Below are 13,999 nucleotides of genomic sequence, written 5' to 3' on the forward strand. Positions count from 1 at the left end.
ATGAGATTTTTAGGGTCAAATTTATTTTAATTAACCTGGGTATGAATAACTAAATCATAGATATGATACAGTAAAATGTCTACACACAAATATTATGTGTAGCAATATTTAAATCTTGAAAGACATAACATAAAGAAAAAAGTCACAGCAATTTTCCTTTACATTGTGCATGTGTTAAAAAAAAAATAGGAATTATACATTTGGAGTATACAGATCCTAAACTTTGAGTAGTGATCATTTCTTGGTAATCTCATCTATGTTTATTTTAGTGAAGCACTCATAAAACAAAATTTGGAGTTTTTGTGGCAAACGTCTCAAAATCCACCCACATTTTCCTGAAGTCAAGAAAACAATGTGACAAGGAGAAAACCCACCCTGACCAAATAAGTTTTCTGAATTTTTATTTGATGGTATCTATGTCTTGTGTGTTAGATAATGTATATGCTAACACCACACATTCCCAAGCTTTCAAGTATTTCAGAATACTGAAACAATCCATTTTTTCCTCCTGCAATCCACTCTCCCTCTAATGCTGACTGTAAGATTTTGAAATCCTGTCCTTTATTCTAAGCATCTGGCATAAATCTCCATCAGACACCAAGAAGGAGGGGCAAATTCTGTGGTCTGTATGAGAACAGCAGAGAGCTGCCAGTTTAATCCCTTGACGATGCAAAAATTTCTTTAAAGAGGGAATCCCACTTAACATGCAAACAGTCAAGCCTGATACACTTAGTTTCTTCCATTTTAGTGATATTAATTAGAATGAAACATAACAATTTTCTTTGTTAATCTTTTTTTTTTTGAAAAGCAGCTAAAATTCCAGAGAAGAAATTTTGTTATGTCAGCATCTAGATGACTCAGATTTACACAGGAAGTCTGAAATTGCATTGCACATTTACAGGATGTCACTGACACACGAAGTTTGAAAACATTATACTGCAATAGTTTGGTAAAACCTTTGACGACTTGAATGAGGATGGGGATAAAATAAATAAGAGGTGCCATTGGGTGGACACAGATAATCTTTATGCTTTAATATTTGTGCTTTTATTTACTTTTTTCTTGAAGCACGTTATAGCTTTCACCAGATAATCCTCACACTGGGGCACTGGTCTGGTCCGTCTGTGAGATTCTGGGCAGAACCACATTTACTAGAAACCTTCTAAGCTTTGCTCCCCAAAGTTGTAGCTGTTTGTCCTTCATGACACATTCCATGACTCCAGTTTTGTTTAGAGAATTCCTCCTCCAAACTCACAAGCCTTGAAGTCAAAGTGACGTGGAAGTGAAAGTCACTCAGTCATATCCGACTCTTTGGGACCCCATGGACTGTAGCCCACCAGGCTCCTCTGTCCATGGAATTCTCCAGGCAAAAACACTAGAATGGGTCACCACTCCCTTCTCCAGAGGATCTTCCTGAAACTCAGGGATTAAAGCTGGGTCTTCTACATTGAAGGCAGATTCTTTACTGTCTCAGCCACCAGGGAAGCCCTGGAGTCAAAGATATAGTACTAAACAGAGACTTCCAGAGAGAAAGTCAAATACCATTCCCTATTTATTTTTCTAGCATCTACTCCAAAACCATGGAGGAACAAGTGTCTTCCCCTCTGTGGTCAGCATCCCTGAGTACATTGACCATCATCCAAATTAGAGCTGAGCCTGGTCTGAAATTGCTATATATGTCTTGCGGGGGGCGGTGGGGGGGGAAGTTGAAAACATTGACCATTTCTAGGTCCCTCTGGATTTTTAATCTTTAAAGGGAGTTTTAATTATGTCTCAATTTAACACAAGACACCAGAGACAGCACTTCCCTGGTGGCTCAGTGGTAAAGAATCCACCTTCCAATGCAGGAGATACAAGTTTGATCCCTGGTCCTGGAATATCCCACATGCTGTGGAGCAACTAAGCCCGTGAGCCACAACTATTGAGCCTGTGCCCTAGAGCCGGGGAACCACAACTACTGAGCCCACCCGCTGCAACTACTGAAGACCATGCACTGAAACTAGAGAAAAGCCTGTGTAGCAATGAAGACTGAGAGCAGCCAAATAAAAGACATCAGAGACAAACTTGGGACAATTAGAATCTCATTAAAACCACTATCAAGCACAACCTTTTATTTACAAGCCTCATTCTTATTTTACATTCTCTGTAGCTGGTCTCAGAGTAGTAATAGTTAACACATATTTACCATCCTTGGGTACTCTTCTACTGCTAAGTCGCTTCAGTCGTGTCCGACTCTGTGTGACCCCAGAGACGGCAGCCCACCAGGCTCCCCCGTCCCTGGGATTCTCCAGGCAAGAACACTGGAGTGGGTTGCCATTTCATTCTCCAATGCATGAAAGTGAAAAGTGAAAGTGAAGTCGCTCAGTCGTGTCCGACTCTTAGCGACCCCATGGACTGTAGCCTACCAGGCTCTTCCATCCATGGGATTTTCCAGACAAGAGTACTGGAGTGGGGTGCCATTGCCTTCAGACACCCTGGACATCTCAGATTTCTCTGATGGCCTCCCTCTCATCAAGTCTTCCTTGTGCTAGGTCTCCTCCACTGTAAGACTCAGATGAACCTTGCTGCAGGATTCCTTGAGAAAACACCAAGGACTGGATGACAACTCAAATTGCATTGCATGAGAACCAGCTCTGCACTAAGACAAACTTTGACTGATGGGATTACAGATGAGGATCCATGAATATGATTTCTCTCTTCTTTCTCTTTTCTGTGGCTATTCCTTATTATAACGCTTCCAGGTAATTCCCGATAAACATGCCTCTCAAGAGACTTGCTTTATTTCCATGTTCCTTGCTGTGATGTGGAACCCAGATTGGTAAACATGATATAGCATTATTTTACCTACTTTGTTAACAACTGTTGCCTTTTTCTCTCACTTTTATCACCCTAGGCTGGAAACACAGAAAAGGATAGCCTCTTAAACCTTCCCTCATGCTCCACATGCTACAAGGCCAAAACTAAGATATTAATTTATTTTCTAAATCCTGTGAGGTAGTTACTACGATTTTGCCTATTGCACAACTAAGAAAACGGAAGTATAATAGGATTATGAGTAACTGATGCAAGTTAATACATCAAAGAGCAGGCCATGATATAAATACTGTACAGGCAGTTTGGGTCCGGAGTATGCTCTTAAATCACTGCTGTTTGATGCTGTCTGGATCAAGAAGGCAGCTTGGAGCTAAATCTGTATTATTAGGAAAAAAATTATTTTTTAAAAGAAGAAACCCATTGGAGATAGTTGTCTTGGATCCTGGGAAATGCCACAAAAGACATGAGAATTGACAATCCCAGTGTCAATTAAACCTGCTATCTAATAATTCAAATATTATTGCCAAGGGATGTCTACCAGCTCACTACTTCGATTAATACTAAAAATCCAGGGTAGAGGGCTTTTTAATACTATCAGTTCCCAGCACATTCTAGAATTACCAGAAAGCTACACAAATAAGTATACTCTGTATTACCATAGTACTGTTTTGAATAAACTTCTAGAAGAAATCCTACATATATCTCTTCCTTAGTATATTCCTCACGTAATAACTTGTAAAAAATATACTTATATTTAATTTTAATTGAGGAATCTATCCATAGTTTAGGAGTAAGCATTTATTAATGGTTTCCCAGGTAGCACCAGTGGTAAAGAATCTGCTTGCCAATGCATGAGACCCAGGTTCTATCACCGGGTTGGGAAGATCCTCTGGAGAAGGAAATGGAAACCCACTCCAGTATTTTTGTCTGGAAAATTCCATGGACAGAGGAGCCTGGCAGGCCAGTCCATTGGGGTCACAAAGAGTCAGACACAACTGAGCATGCAAGCACACATACATTTATTGATAATTGTCACCATTAATTTTTAACTGTATATCTTGTTATGCTTCCGTTTTTGAAATCAAACCTAATAAATCCTCAAATTAATGTAGCAGTGCAGACTTCCACCAGCCAAACCTAAAAAAGCGGTTGGAATAAAATTATACAAAGGGGCACTAGTTACCTGGCTGGGAAAATATAAAAGTAATATTTGCTGACTGTGGTTTAGAACTTGAAATGTCATCATAAAAAAAGCAGAAAACCTAAACATTTATTCCTAGTAATATTTTTTCACTTATATACAGTAATAAATCTGACAGCCTACTTATTATTACAAAATGGACTATGGTTTGCCTCAAGTACATGCAAACCATTCCATTCATTCCAAAATATCAATTATAGTTCTCCCAGAGAACTGGAAGACTTTCAAAATCCAGCTGAGTTTTGGGGGAGTTCAAACCCAAACTCTGCGTTCCTCAGGCCCATAAACTAAATATTTTTTTTTGATCCCTAATCCTGTATGTCCCACATGCAAGTCATCAGATTTTACCAATTCGTCTTTTACAGCATCTTCTCAGCTTTAACCTTTCTTTTCCACTCTCAGAGCTTGGTCACACTCTATTTTCAGGTTGTGATTCAACCAGTATGGCCTGGACTCTGTAGATGCTTTACTGCCTCCCACAGCTTTAGGGAGGAGCATTTTCCTAAGTTACTCTGTGAACTGCATCTCCTGTCCCAAGTTGTAATACCAGTTTATATTATCTCACAATCACAGTTCTCCACTTGATCAAGAATCTCTCTTCATATACAGCTGGCTTCAAATTTTTTTAATTTGAAAAAAAAATTTTTTTCCCCTAATAATACAGATTTAGCTCCAAGTCATTGGAGTCATTTTAAGTTGTTTTCATGTGTTCTTCCTTCCCATTTAGAACCTTTAACACTATTCTTCTGTTGATCTTCACAACCTATAACTCAAATCTTTCACTCAAGTGTGAAATCCATACACAGACCAATGTTACATTTATTTGTATATTTCTCTTTGGTGTATTATGTTGGGTTTCTTTAGGAAACCAGGAAGAAGATTGTCACCAAAACCTGATCATGCTGACACCCTGGCCTTGGACTCCTGGCCCCCAGAACTATGAGGAATGCATGTTTGTTATGTAAGCTACCCAGGGTATATTATTATTATAACAGCACAAACTAACTAAGACTGCTTACTAAAAAAATTAAATGTAAACCCCTTATAAAGATAGTAGTCTGTTACACATATTTATTAAATAATTTTTTTTAAAAAAAGAAAGAAAATTGTACAGCATTAAGCAGAGGTCTTTCCCCCTGCTGTGAACTGTCTTTGGAGAAGAACAAAATTAGCATGACTATTTTAGCCAATTAAATTCTTCACATTCACTTAAATACTTATGGAAGTCAAAACAAGGAGCTTCAAAGTGTTGGCAGGAGACATTTTCTAGGTGGTTGGATTTGTTTGTTTGAGCAGGCTAATGCCAGCTCACTCTAGTGGAGAAGTAAGCTGTCGGTGTCTTTAAGACACTCTAATCACAAGCAGATGAGCAGACAGTTTAATCTCTCTGGTAAGGAAAGACTCAGCAAGTTTGGTGAAGTAGGCTGGTGAGATATTTGGCATTATAGAGACAAAACAACTTATTAACCAGTTTTCCTGTTTCCGTTTTCACCCACTGCACCTCCTGATACATAAACCCATCTTCATGGAAAATATCCCTGAGAGAGATGTGGCAGAAGAGTTTGGTAATGTTTTCTTTTGTTGTTTTTGATATAGTATTGAATTATAGTATCCAATCTCTATTAAAGATCATACATGCCATTTTTATGATCTAGGGTAGATAATAAATCGGGCCATGGCCAAATATTAATACTGATAATTATATCAGGCTGCCCTCAAGATTCTGAGAGGTTTCAAAAATTATTTTTTTTTGTAGATTTCTCATGCCAAATGTACTCTGTAAAGAAGCTCCTACAGAAAAATCATGTCTATTGTGCTGGGTCAAAAAACCAGAGAGCACATATCAACCTCCTCAGACTTAGGTGGGCAAGCACAAGTTGACTAACAGGAGATTTATGCGGCTTCCGTAATGCAGTTGCATTTCAACCTCTGCTTGATCAGCAATAGATGTTGATGTCAGTTTCTAATTGCTGAGTGGCTCTCCAGCTCTTGTACTATAAAAGACGGGGTCACAATGACCCAGAAGAGCAAAAACCTGACAGTGAGGTAGTTCAGCATTTCCACACAAATATATTCTCTCATGTTTGTGGTAGACATGGGTTTGAGTCCATAGCAAGTAGAGCTTTTAAGGGTGTCTCAACACACAGAAATAGGAAAAAAAAAATTATAAGAATATGGCATTAAACTTGAAGGACTTCATTATTTCTTAACTGTAGTGGGGAAAATATGTAAAGAAGCTAAGCTTCCATGCCCACTTGAGTCTAATATAAGAAGATGCTCTAACCCCAACACTCTCCTAGCCATAATCACATGTCCATGGGAATGTCAGGATAGTTCAAGAAACAGAGAATGGAAATGATCCTACTCTTTCCTTACTATTGAGAGAATTTTAAACACATTTTTCAAATTGATTTATAATAGTTATGGGAAATAGATGGGGAAACAGTGGAAACAGTGTCAGACTTTATTTTGGGGGGCTCCAAAATCACTGCAAATGGTGACTGCAGCCATGAAATTAAAAGATGCTTACTCCTTGGAAGGAAAGTTATGACCAACCTAGATAGCATATTCAAAAACAGAGACATTACTTTGCCAACAAAGGTCCATCTAGTCAAGGCTATGGTTTTTCCAGTGGTCATGTATGGATGCGAGAGTTGGACTGTGAAGAAAGCTGAGTGCCGAAGAATTGATGCTTTTGAACTGTGATGTTGGAGAAGACTCTTGAGAGTCCCTTGGACTGCAAGGAGATCCAACGAGTCCATCCTAAAGGAGATCAGTCCTAGGTGTTCATTGGAAGGACTGATGCTAAAGCTGAAACTCCAGTACTTTGGCCACCTCATGCGAAGAGTTGACTCATTGGAAAAGACTGTGGCTGGGAGGGATTAGGGCAGGAGGAAAAGGGGACGACAGAGGATGAGATGGCTGGATGGCATCACCTACTCGATGGACGTGAGTTTGAGTGAACTGCGGGAGTTGGTGATGGACAGGAAGGACTGGCGTGCTGCAATTCATGAGATCGCAGAGTCGGACATGACTGAGCAACTGAACTGAACTGAACTGAACATATATTTGATATTTTTCTTTACTATGTGTTATAAATATAGGCTTACAGACTTTCTACCTTGTGTTGGGGACATGTAGATGTTAAATATATTCTTATTTCATGTTTAATTTGTGGTTAAGAGGCCTGCTCCACACCAAGATTATAGATTATATACCCAGGATTTTGTAGATACTTAATGATTTCAGACTGTGCCTTTAAATCTATTACTTATTTTGTGTAAATAGTGAAGAAATATCCATATTTATTTTTATTACCATTTATATAATGATCCAATTATCTTTACTAATTTTAAATGAGATTTATAAGATACTAAATTGCCATTATACTTGAGTGTAATCTAGTCCATTTAGGTTAGTGGACTCTTGATCTATGTCCATATTAAATTTTAATTTATGAAACTTTATAGCACAATTACTATTATTAAAATATGCTTTTATTTTTTCTATTATTTTCCTGTTTCCTTAGGTTTATTTCTACAGATGTTCTTTAGAGTCATTTTTTCATTAAGAAAAAAAAAATAAGAATTTGACCAGGATTAATTGCACAGCACTAATAGATTAATTTAGGGAGAATTGACCCATTTTAGTATTTTCCTATTCAAAAACCTAATATATATTTTATCACTAGTAGTCTTCTGTTCTGCAGTAGATTTCAGAATTTTAATTGTATATTTTAATATTATTCTATCATGCTTTATGTTGAAATATGTAAACACATTCTTAGGTTTCCCTTTAACTTTTTCATAAAATTCTGATTGTGTTTATAGGAGGAAAGTATCTTCATAGATTTGTAAAGAAAAAAAAAAAAAAACCTAACTACTAGAGATATTTTATTTCCTTTGTGAATAATGCCTGAGGAGCATGTGCAAAAAGGGTTCTCAGACTCTCTGCAATATTTCCAAATTCTCCCAGGACTTAGGGGTATACAGGTTTCTGCACAACTGGATCATATGACAATTTAAATTCTTTCTTCCTACATGAGTCTGCTTCACTGACATGAGTCTTTTTTATAAAGATTGTTAAAGCACAATTCATGTCATGGTATTTGAAAGTTAGTTACAGACATTATGAAGTCCAAGCCATTAAAAGTTTCCCATACATCAAATATATTGAAGGCTTGAAACATATTCAAATCTTTTCTCTAAATTTTTCTTTAATGAAATATAATCATTACTACTTCATTGTTCCAATTACTGGACTTCAGTTGATAGTGTTAAAACATGCTCAGTGCATGTGAGCAGATAGCCAAAGACCGATTACAGTGGTAGCCCCTATTTTATAGAAACTATAAAACTGATACCAGAAAAAACCAAAATGAAACTGTTGGTGCCCACAAGGCAACTGATGTCTTCAACAGTAAATCAAAGTCTCTAGCTCCTTTAAGGTTGAACAGAATCCAGGGGAACTGTTTATATATGTCAAAGCAAAGATTACTTGGAGAGGCCTGGATAATAGACTGACTATCCATGATCCAGCAAACATCCTCCACCAAACTTAGTAGCAAAAACTATAAATCCTTCTTGTATAGGTAACATGCTGCTAAGTCGTTTCAGTCATGTCTGACTCTGTGCGACCCCATAGACAGCAGCCCACCAGGCTCCCCCGTCCCTGGGATTCTCCAGGCAAGAACACTGGAGTGGGTTGCCATTTCCTTCTCCAATGCGTGAAAGTGAAAAGTGAAAGTGAAGTCGCTCAGTCGTGTCCCACTCTTTGCCACCCCATGGACTGCAGCCTACCAGGCTCCTCCACCCATGGGATTTTCCAGGCAAGAGTAACATAGGGATCATTATTTTTACATCTGTGAAACCATGAACGAGTCAGCCCCTACTAGTTCATAGTTAAACAGGTCAGATATTAAAGATGAGATCTAATCCTCCAGCAGTTGATCAAGAATTAGGGGGAAAGTTTCATTTTGGGGGTACAGATTCCTTAATAGGAATTATTCAAGTACATTAAAAAATAGGTATATATGTTATAACATCAGCTGAAGAAGTCTAAATTTTCTTGCAGAAGATCTTTTCAACTGAAAAAAGTTTTCTCTTGTCAGCTATTTGAATGGTAAAAGTTTACTAAGGCAGTTTTCCCTTAACCTTATTATTGTTTATTGTTTCAGAATAGCTTTATCTTAGAAATTGTTTAATGTACCATAAACATCACTAGGGGTTAAAGTTAACTGCGTTCTTAATGTTGTTAATGAAGTATGCTGAAGCTATTGTTAACACCATCTACCCAGTCACTCAAGCTCCCAGTTCCCCTTAAAAAAATGGATTTCTAATCACTTCAATGATTTCCTGATGGCTAAAAGATAAAGCAAAATTCTGCATGTAGTAGGTTCTCCATTATCAGGCAACAACCTCATTCTTGCCCAACAGCTGCCTGAGGTGTGGCAGTTGTGTTAACTGAGTGGCAGCAAAAAAACATGGATATTTTAAGGGACAGGATGAAATTAAGTTTGGGGACTCAGAAGAAGTATAAAGAGGTTACAAATTAATTCCTTATAAATGTAATATCTGAGGCTTATTTTACATATGCAGGTGAGTGGAAGAAACCAAGTATGAAGACAGTGATTAAGTATCTTTTTCTCTATGTGCAGTCCTGGCGGGAGCAGCTACAGCAGCCACCATAGTGGTGGCAGCGACAGGGACAGCAGAGCCCTGACTGAGGCCCCACCACTCTTTCACCCTGCACTGCTGCCAGGGAAGGGAAGATGCACACATGTATTATTTGGTATAGAAGACCAGTATATCCTACTGGGTTCAGGGAAAAAAAATACCCTCCTTATTGTAAACTTCAGTCTTATTGAAAAAGTAGGGAAAACCAATAGACCATTTAGGTTTGACCTAAATCGAATCCCTTACAATTATACAGTGGAAGTGACAAACAGATTCAAGGGATTAGATCTGATAGAGTGCCTGAAAAACAATGGATGGAGATTCGTGACATTGTACAGGAGGCGGTAATCAAAACCATCCCCAAGAAAAAGAAATGAAAAAGGCAAAATGGTTGTCTGAGGAGGCCTTACAAATAGCTGAGAAAAGAAGAGAAGCTAAAGGCAAAGGAGAAAAGAAAAGATATACCCATCTGAATGCAGTTTCAAAAAATAGCAAGGAGAGATAAGAAAGCCTTCCTACATGATCAATGCAAAGAAAGAGAGGAAAACAAGAGAATGGGAAAGACTAGAGATCTCTTCAAGAAAATTAGAGATACCAAGGGAACATTTCATGCAAAGATGAGCACAATAAAGGACAGGAATGATATGGACCTAACAGAAGCAGGAGATATTAAGAAGAGGTGGCAAGAATACACAGAAGAACCATACAAAAAAGATCTTAATGACCCAGATAACCATGATGGTGTGGTCACTCACCTAGAGCCAGACATCCTGGAGTCCAAAGTCAAGTGGGCCTTAGGAAGCGTCAGTACAAACAAAGCTAGTGGAGGTGATGGAATTCCAGCTCAGCTATTTCAAGTCCTAAAAGATGATGCTAGATGGTTGGATGGCATCACTGACTCGATGGACATGAGTTTAAGCAAGCTCCAGGAGTTGGTGATGGACAGGGAAACCTGGTGTGCTGCAGTCCATGAGGTTGAAAAGACTCAGACACGGCTGAGTGACTGAACAGAACTGAACTGAACTGATGCCTGATCCTATTTCTAATTGTTCCTTCATACATACTTCACCACTCTATTTAATACTTTATGTCTTTATTGATGAAGCTCCCCCTATATGGGTATCTGGCCAGCATGGTGAACTACTGATCTTTTGAAACTGAGCTCTGATTAAGCCTTCACTAACCCTTCTACCATGTCTCGCCCCACAAAAACCCAGTACTTACTTTCTGCCACCACTGTAGCTGTTATCTACAGTCAGGGCATAGAGGAGACTGAGGAATGACTTTAAGATCCTGAAGATCATGAAAATAAGATTTCCCTAAAAGATTTAAACTTCACCATTAAATTGTAATGAATTGCTACAGAAATATATACAGTCACAATAAGGAGTCAGAATAGCCTCTGGGCTATGGAAATTCCACTTTAATAGAACTATTGATATTAATTCAGAATAGTGAGGAATTTGAGTGAAAAGGAATGTGATTCACTCCCTGCCAAATTTTTCAGTGAGTGAGTAGGCTTGACCTAGAAATCAGGAAAAGAGAAGACAATGAAAAGGCAAAAGATAACTGACCATAATGCTGAGAATATTAGCAGAAGAAAATATTTTACTTTAGAAAATACTTTTCCTGGTGGAAATTTCCTGGTAATCCAGTGATTAAAGCTCCATTTTCTCACTGCTAAGAACCTGGGTTCAATCCCTGATTGGGAAACTTGGGGAACTATGATCCCACAAGCCATGCGGTACAGCCACAAAACACAATCCTACTTCCTACAGCAAGAAAGCGATTTCAAAACTGAAAGATGCAGACAGAGGTATCTTCAAGGAAGAGTTATGCTTCAGCTAAAAATAATGTAGGTGGCATTTAATTTGTGACTTGGTTAAATGTATTCCTAATGGTTACTTGGGCATGATTGAATATTTAGCCAATTAACATCCTACTTGGGATGGTGTTTGCCAAGCAATAGAGATCCTATGCAAGACCTCCTTCTAGAACTACAGCAGCATCTTGTCCACCATGCTTTGTGGAAAGAAACTATAAACACACAAGTGAGGGTCAAACAGCAGTAGTCCCTTGCCCTGACACTCAGTTCACAAAGCAATATCCTAATGATTTGGCTTTTAACACAGATGGCTTGAAGAAAATATTCTTGGAAAATGAATATGAATGTCTATGTATAATACATAATGTGAAATGCTGAGCTGAATGAATCACAACCTCAAGTCAAGATTGCTGGAAGAAATATAAACAACCTCAGCTATGCAGATGATGCCTCTCTAATGACAAAAAGTGAAAAGGAACTACAGGGCCTCTTGATGAGGGTGAAAGTGGAGAATGAAAAAGTTGGTTTAAAACTCAGCATTAAAAAACCAAGATCATGGCATCCAGCTCTATCACTTCCTGGCAAATAGAAGAGGAAAAAGTGGAAGCAGTGACAGATTTTATTTTCTTGGGCTCCAAAATCACTGAGGATGGTGACTGCAGCCATGAAATTAGAAGACGCTTGCTTCTTGGGAGGATGACATGCACAACTTAGAACCATATTGCAGGTCTATGTAGCAGGTCATTTCATCAGTCCTATGTGGGATGGGGATTTAGATTTGTGACCGGAGGTCAAATAGCTTGACGTCTTACCCCTATAAATGCATGGTACAAGTGGGCACCATGGAACATATCCCTGGTTCTCTCAGTGAATGTCTTAAAACTTTTCATTTTAGTCAAATGACAGGTTTAATACAAATACAGATATTGTTTAAACTCTGTGTAAGTAATATATGTCTAAAGCAGGATGATTAACCTATAAATGATTTTGATAACTTAAGCTGCAAACACTAAACATTTTCTCCAAAATTTCAGTGATTTTTTCACCTTTATTACAGCAGCAGAAGTGTTTTCAGGACAACATCTGCTTCCAAATCAAAACAGCTTTATGTTCTTCCATCCCCAGATTATAAGGAGGCTGTGGAGAGCAAATTCTGTTTGTTTGCATGTTTGTTTGTTTTTTAATTTACAGGCTATTTAATTTCTCATAATGCTTATTCCCATGATTATCTTAACAAATATGTTGTTAATAAGCTGGAAGTAAATGGAAAAGCATCTGTAAGACAGGAAATTGGGCAGAAGGCTAAGAAAGAAAGGCAGGCACAGACATCAAGAACTGAGGGATCCACTCCACAAAGCCAATCAACAGAATACTCAGAAGACCTGAGTTGATAAATCTAATGCTGAAAACATGAAGATTCAAATCTGAGAGGAAAAAACAGAGTGTATACTGGCAGGGTGCAGGGTGGCAGGGAAGAAATTGTGAGAAACACAAAAGTCAGAGCCTATTGGCCAAACTACAGTCAAAACTCAATCAGATAAGAATAATGAGCCACACACACTTTTATTCTCAATCCTGAGCTAATTTTAAATGATAAATTTTAGAGAAAAAAACCTATCATTCCTACCTTCAGAAAACATATTTTCTAGTTTGGCCTACAGACTAAGTGATCAAAATTGGGCCATATAAAAATGTTAAGGGTCAGCCCTAAACAATCACTAATCAGTGAAATAACAGAAGCAATGATATGATGAGCTCAGAGAAGGGATAAAATTGTGTATAGATTGGAGATCAATGTCTGAAGTCAAGAGGGTATAGACTCCTAAGTATAACTTCACTGAATTAGCACTGAAGGAAGCCCACCAAAGCAAAAAAAAAAAAAAAAAAAACTGCTCTTTATATCCTGTTTTGAAGTTAATCTTTTTACTACCATCAGCTTTTTGCCCCAGAGTTCTCAGAGAAATAATAACAGTGGAACTAGTGATCTCAACATGGGCAGATTCTAATTGTTATAAAACTGTTTTTAGGTTTTTTAATGTCATCAAATCATGATCAAAAGGTATTTCTGCCCCTCTGTTTGTGGGACTATCCTGTAGACAGGATCCTAAAAAAAGATGAATTCCTCCTACTAGATAAATGGCAATTTGCCAGTGATTTATTAAATAAGAATTGTGATCTCTTGCCTTAAACCATAAATCTAGGTCATTGTTATCTTTTTGCTTTGTTGTAAATTTCTTTATATTTTCCTCTCTGTAATATTCCTAAATTTGATTTATCCAATACCCTCAAAAACTCATGAAAGACAAATGAGTTGATGCTGGGCATATCTCATAAAACATATTTGGAGAATAATTTTTGATAGCTAGGAAACCTTTTTGGTCAACTGCGTGGTCAGTTTTCAAAGATCATTTTCTTCCACCAAAATTCAATTAGTCTTATAAAGTGTGAGTTAGTCATGTCCATCCAAATGGCAACATATCCTGA

This window comes from Bos indicus, chromosome 1 (assembly GCF_029378745.1).
Source record: "Bos indicus isolate NIAB-ARS_2022 breed Sahiwal x Tharparkar chromosome 1, NIAB-ARS_B.indTharparkar_mat_pri_1.0, whole genome shotgun sequence".
Lineage (NCBI taxonomy): Eukaryota > Metazoa > Chordata > Mammalia > Artiodactyla > Bovidae > Bos > Bos indicus.